Consider the following 6,495-nt stretch of genomic DNA (forward strand, 5'->3'; position numbering starts at 1 on the left):
CACTTGTGGCCCAGGTACTAGATTTTACCTAAGTTGCTCTGGTGTTGACAGCAATTTATGTCAGGCTGCAGCTGAAAACTGGACCAGCAGCCGCCAGGGACTGCAGGATTAATACTCACTCTGAGTGCTAGGCTGCACCGATGTCTCCTTGCTGCCTCCAGCACCTGTACCATGGCATGTGCTACCTTACTTAGAATTGTGTCTGCCCACACCATAATCACTTTCTCACACGTCCGTGTGGACCCAGCTCTGGCTTCTAAAACTGGCAAGGTCCCACGGAATGAGGAGACAGCAGACTGATGCACATCTGCACCTCCAGCCCCCTTGGATCCCTGGAAGAGGAGATGCTTGTGTGAGCATGGGTGTCCAGTAGAAGTTTTATGCCCAGTGAGTAAACAGTCTGACAAAGTCTGAGGAGACACAAAGAACAGCATGTCTAGCATTACCTTTAAAGCTGCCACTCCAAGAACTGGGGGGAAAGAGATAAAGACAGATGTAAATATATTTACTTGGTACTGGCAGATAGAAACAGGTATCACAGGGAAAGAAAGGTGGAGAGCATAGCTAATTGAGATTGAGCTGGTTAAACCAGGAAATAATGTAAAATGAGCAAAGAAGAAGTAGAGAGGGAAAGCTGAAAAGAAAATAAATGTCATTGAGAGTAAGGAAGAAAGGGGTAGTAGGAGAAAAGGACTGAAGTGTATTAGATTACAAAAAATAGGACCTTAAATGTTAAGGAAAAGTGAAAAGGGGGGAGAACATCCATACACTGAAATTTTATTACACTTGAATACCACATGTATTACAATCCTGATGATCTCAATGGTTAAATGAGGATGTGATTGCCTTTGGAATTTGGAAAGGTAACTGTGCAGTCTAAGAATTTCATATTAATTGATCGTACATGCTAGCAGGAAATAAGTAGCCTTACTTTAACTTCAGAAGTAGAAACAGCTGATTTAAAATGCTGGTTTTGTTCACTGTGGGACAAAGGTATCCCTAATTTTAGTACAATAATAGCATTGCTCATGCTAGAAGTGTGGTAAAAGCTGACACAATACCACTGCATCCTGTTCTGTACAGGAGTTAGAAGTTGTCATTGAACCAAGTGGAGCTCTCTTTATCACTCTGTGCAACAAAGGGGAAAACTGGAGGTTTTTTTGTTTTTCTGGGGTTCTTCTGAATGATCCTCATCTAATAGTTTAAGCAACTTCCGCATCGTGGTGCTGTGAACCCCATTAGAGCAGCGTCCACGGATCACAGAACACTGACTAGAATACATTTTACTTTGCTTGTCTGCAGCTACCAAATACATTGGATTCTGTCTCCAATTGTGAAATCCATGGTGGCATCAAAACCCCACCAGGGCTGGTTGGGGACTGCAGAAAGGGAGCCTGTGGAGGATGGGTAGCTCATCCGAGTTCACTGTCCTTTCTGAGGAGCTTTTGGTTTATACAGAAAGGCAATCAAGGGGACCGGTAGGCCCAGAATAAAGTACTGTAGAAATAGCTTCTTTTTCTACTTTGCTGTTTTAAAGTAATGGCAGCAAATAGTTGTGTTCATTGACTTCACAGAGCTAGAGAACTGTGGAAAGCATGTGGAAAAGGAGGGAAGGCTGAGTCTAGGGGAGATCCATCACAATGTGAAAGAAAGTGCAGATGTTGAAGTGAGAGGAAAGAGCACAAGATCTTATGAGGAAATAAGGAGAAGTGAAGAATGGGCACAGACAAAAGGATGAATGGAGGGATAGACTCATAATTGTTTTTCTAACTGTTATCTTTAAGATTTGAGGGCATGTGGAGTGATCCACAACTTCAGTGCCCTGATGTGGCAACTTAGCAGGTGGATCAGAAACAGGAGGATTCAGGGATGATTCTGAAATCGAGGCCAGGGCCTGGAGATAAGCACCACCTGGGAACCACTTGCTTCTCAGCTGGGCTTCTCATGTGATTCTTGTGTGCCTGACAAATCTTGCACTTCCCCCCACAGGCCGTTGAACTTCTTTCCAATAGGACCTTGTCAGTGGAAAATGAAGTTATCAGTGCTTCAACTAGGCATTACAGAGGGGGGAAAATTCCTGGCAGTACTGACTCCCAGCTGGAGCTCTTTGTGTTCAGCATTTGTGGCCTGTGCTCAGCCCACAAAGTACTAACAGTCTCCTTTTCCTCTTCACAAAGGCTCTCCTGCTTACTTTTGAATGGGTGGGTAAGACTGGTCAGACTTGCTAAATTCTTGGCAAAGATTCATCCTTTGAAAGGCAGAGACCCAATTCCTGTTGGTGCTGTTGTGATGTGATTTTTACAGCACTCTGCACAGCCTGGTGTTTCAAAGGCAGAGACGGTGCCAGTGCCATGTTGCTCTCTCACATCAGTCTCCAACACTACCAAGAAATTGTGCTACCTTGCAGTAAAACTGATGGAAGAGCAGGATCCAGGCTGAGCTTGGTGCCACTGTTTATATCCATCCTAAAAGTCTGCTCCTGGGAGACTCAGGTCTGGAACAGCACCATGACCAGGCATGCAAATCTCAGTCCCTCCCGTGCTTGGTGCAGGAACAGCACTGGCATGAAGAAATGGGAATGCTGGCAGAGCTTTATGCAGCAGTGGTGGGCTGTGTTTGGTAGCCTCAGGCACATGGGCGGGGCCGTGGTGAGCTGGAGCCTTTCCCTTCTGCAGCGTCTCTGGGCAGAGGCTGATGGTACGGGATTCTGGGCCATGGGCAGGGGTGGAGGAACCTGTTGGCAAGCAGGGACAGCCAGGACTGTGGCTACCTTTGGGGTTTGGATAGAGCAGCTAGGGATCCAAGCCAAGCCCTGACTCTAAAAGAAATACTGTTTTGTTAAAAAGGAGCATGGCAGTGACAGTCTAGTACCTCCCTGCTTGTGGTCCCCAAGCAAGCCAGCCCTTGGTGTAACATGTTCCTCAAGCACACGGAAATAATTAACAAATGTTCCTTTGTATCTCAGCCAGCACTCGAGGTACCTAATTATGGACATTGTTTCTGTAAGAAACACCAAATAAATGTCCCTTTTCATTCCCAGAAGGAAGTAAAGAGCCATGAATACAAAAAGCATCAGGCCCAGCAATGTGTTAGCATATGCAATTGTCCCTTACAGCTTTGTGAACTGAAGGTAACTGGACTGGAGCCACTGGAGCTAAAACACCTGAGAGAAGAAACAGGTTTGTAACTGGAAGGAAAAGCAGAATTCTCTGTGCATAACTGACTAGAAACACTTTTGCCCAACATGATTATTTCAGTATGTACTAGGAGTCATGAGACCTTTAAGGGGGATGTTGGCAACTCTTTGAGAAGTCTGTGATTGAAGTTCAGAAAACTATAAAAGCATAATTTTGATAGACCTGACAAGCAAGTGTACATATTTTAGAGACTCACTCACAAAGAGGGAAGCTGAATCCTGAATATCCAACTCCCTATGAGGGTCTTCACATGCAGTGCTTCTAGCAGGATACCAGTGATACAAAAACACACCATACAGAATGAATGCTGTCAACATTTAATTGATAGGTTTGAAAAACAACCAGAAATCACTGGGCCTGGTGAGAATGAGAAACCTCAATATAAAAATGTGATTGATTAAAATCTTATTTGTTGGGCTTGGCTTCTTTTTTTCCTGAAGAGGGTATCAGAGAAGGAACTAAAAGTTACGTGATAAGCCTTAAAAGTCTACCTAAAGAAAAAGAGCAACTACTGGAAGGCCAGGTTCTTCCCAAATGCCACAACTCATACACATACACAGACAAACCCATTTATCTCCATCCCTGGCCCTGATGTGTACCAAGATGCATCTTTTTATTAAAGACATTTTCTTTATGGGGAGTAAGTTTCAAAAATGCAGCGTTTGTACCCTGTTGAAATTGTTTAGTCCACTCACTAAAATGAATGAGGACATCAGGGACTGCTGCTCTGGAAAGACATCAGAATATAGTAACGTAGTTCTTTCTTACACAGGTTCTTTCTTTTCTTGGCCTCACACAGATATAGTCTATTATCCAGCCAAATCCTTACATAAATCTTGTCCAAAAGACTTCTAATCAGAAAAGAAAACAACAACCACACTATAAAAAAGACCACCTTGGGAAAAAAACAATGTACTCACAGAGTGGCATGGTGTCTGTTTAAGAGAGTTCCCATTTAGCAAGTGTTAGCTATTCAAAGAATTAACTGAAATGGGGTGGTAAGTCACCATCTGTTCCTTGTCACTGAACTCAGGGCTATAGCAGAGAGCAGAGAAAGAAGTGAGTTATAAAAATTTTTAGCAGGAAAATGGAAAGGAATCACTTCGCTGTCCCATCGCCTGGATTATTTTCTTAGAAGGTGGATCAAAATACCTGTGGTTGTTTTTCCAAATTGTCTCCCCACTCAGAGAACACATGAGTAGAAGAACATAAGAGACATAAGATATGAAGCAGAGAGGACTCTGCTTTTCTAGAACTGTGGGGTTTTTTTTTTAGCAGCACATGTATTTGGCTAGATTTATGCTATTCACACTCTTTATATATCCCTCTGCATTTTATTTGTGGGTAAGTGTAAGGTAAGAATTAATGCTGTTGTTTTAACATGCATATTTCAAGTGGGTAAAAGCAGTCCCACAGCCTTGTGTGCCTGGGATGAATTGTTTTGTGATTAGTTTTGACCAAACCCAGAAGAATTATACACAAAATTACTCTTTTATTACCCCCATTACAATGCATTAACTGTTTGCTAGGTGCTGACAGAGTCAGAAACCCTGGCAGGCCTTCTTTTGGTTTGTCACAGAGTCCCGGCTCTGAACCAACAAACAGAGCGTGCTGGAGCTGGTCAAAGAGGAATGTGGGTGCCAGTGACAGGGAAATGACAGAATTCATATTTCCTTGGGACTAGAAAAAGGCAGCACTACAGTAAAAGTCAACAGGATTTCAGGAGGACAGATTTCAGTTATCCAGAGAGTCATTAGGTAACATTTCCTGGAAGGCTGATCCAAGCCAAAAAAGGGAATTTAAAAAGAAATCATGTACCATGAAAGAAATTTTATTAAAGGTGCAACTGCAAGCTTTCCAGGTGCAGGCAATGGTCAGGAAGCAGAGTAAGTGACCAACTAGGTTATATCCCTTTGATCCCTAACATGGGAGGAAATTGTTCAGGAAGTAGAAACTGTATCAGAGTACTAAAGACTTAGTTTCAACAGCACACAAGAGCAACACCAGATAGGCCAGTGAGATGATAGTCCTAGCAACTATTGCTTGTGAAATCCTTCTGTCAGTGCATTAATATTAGGAAAAACAGAGTTGATGAGCTACTCAATGGAAGAGTAATTATTAGCAAATGACATTGAAAGACAACTTATTTAATGTCTTTTTGCTGAAATGTGACTGACAGTTAAGATCCATAGCAAAGGAATGGATCTATGCAAGGTGGTGTTTTCTGTAACTGTCTAGAAGATGAGATAGAGAGATTTCTGTAAGGCGGAGTGGGAATGTAAATAAGATAGATTACAAACTAAAAATTATCTCCAATGAAATAAATAAATGATCTGTGGAAAAAATCTTATTAATTCAACAGGGATTAATTCAAAATACTGCATTTGGGCAAGGGGGTTGTGGAACTCAGTGTAAAAAATGCAGGATAAGGAACTGTGATGTAGAAAGAAGTATAAAACTTATAATGAAACCAAAAAAAGCATATTGTTCCTGAAATGAGGAAACACAGTACAGATACAGGTGTGTGATCTGTAAGTAGGTGAAGTAATACTGATGCATGGTTTAGTGTTAGTGTCTCAAACAGGGCACTGTGCTTGTTGCAGGGTGTTGAGAAGCTGGAGGAAAGCCATGAAAATTATCAAAATTCTAAATAACATGGAAGGAAAGATTGGAAAAAAAGTGGGGTCTTTTAGCATTGGAGTAAATGATGTTGTTGAGGAAGGAAGGACCAAGAGAGTCTTCAAATGCACAAGAAGCTGCTACAAAAAGTTAGGGGGTAATCTATTTTCTGTGCTCCTTATGGATAGGGCAAGATATAGTAGAATTTTAAGGTTAAGAATCTACAGCACAGGAATAGATTTGCATAGGCAGCTAGTGGCAGGTCCACAATTTAGTTCTCTGATAACAGACTAGATGAATATGCATCAAGAGTGACCTGCAACAGTTGCCCCTGGCCTGGATGAGTGACATTCTACTTGATGCTTCAAGGATGCCTCCAGCCTTACAGTATTTTGATAGGAGTGGGACCTTGACCTCCACAGGGTCAATACCAAAGAATCCCACTGAATTCCCATGAGTTCTCAAGTGCCAGGCAGGCTCTCATACTGGCTCTAGCTAATCCTATAGTAGCCAAGGGTTTATTGTGCTCTCCTGCACTTCATTGACTCTTTAGGGTTACATATAGGCAGCAGAACTGCATTCACAGGGTAGGAGACTGAGTCGCGTAGATTACTCTTGTCTCACCCAGTTCATCACTTCCCTGTTGCTTGACACCACACTGTTTTTTCCAGCCATAAAT

This window comes from Corvus cornix, chromosome 2 (genome assembly GCF_000738735.6).
Source record: "Corvus cornix cornix isolate S_Up_H32 chromosome 2, ASM73873v5, whole genome shotgun sequence".
NCBI lineage: Eukaryota > Metazoa > Chordata > Aves > Passeriformes > Corvidae > Corvus > Corvus cornix.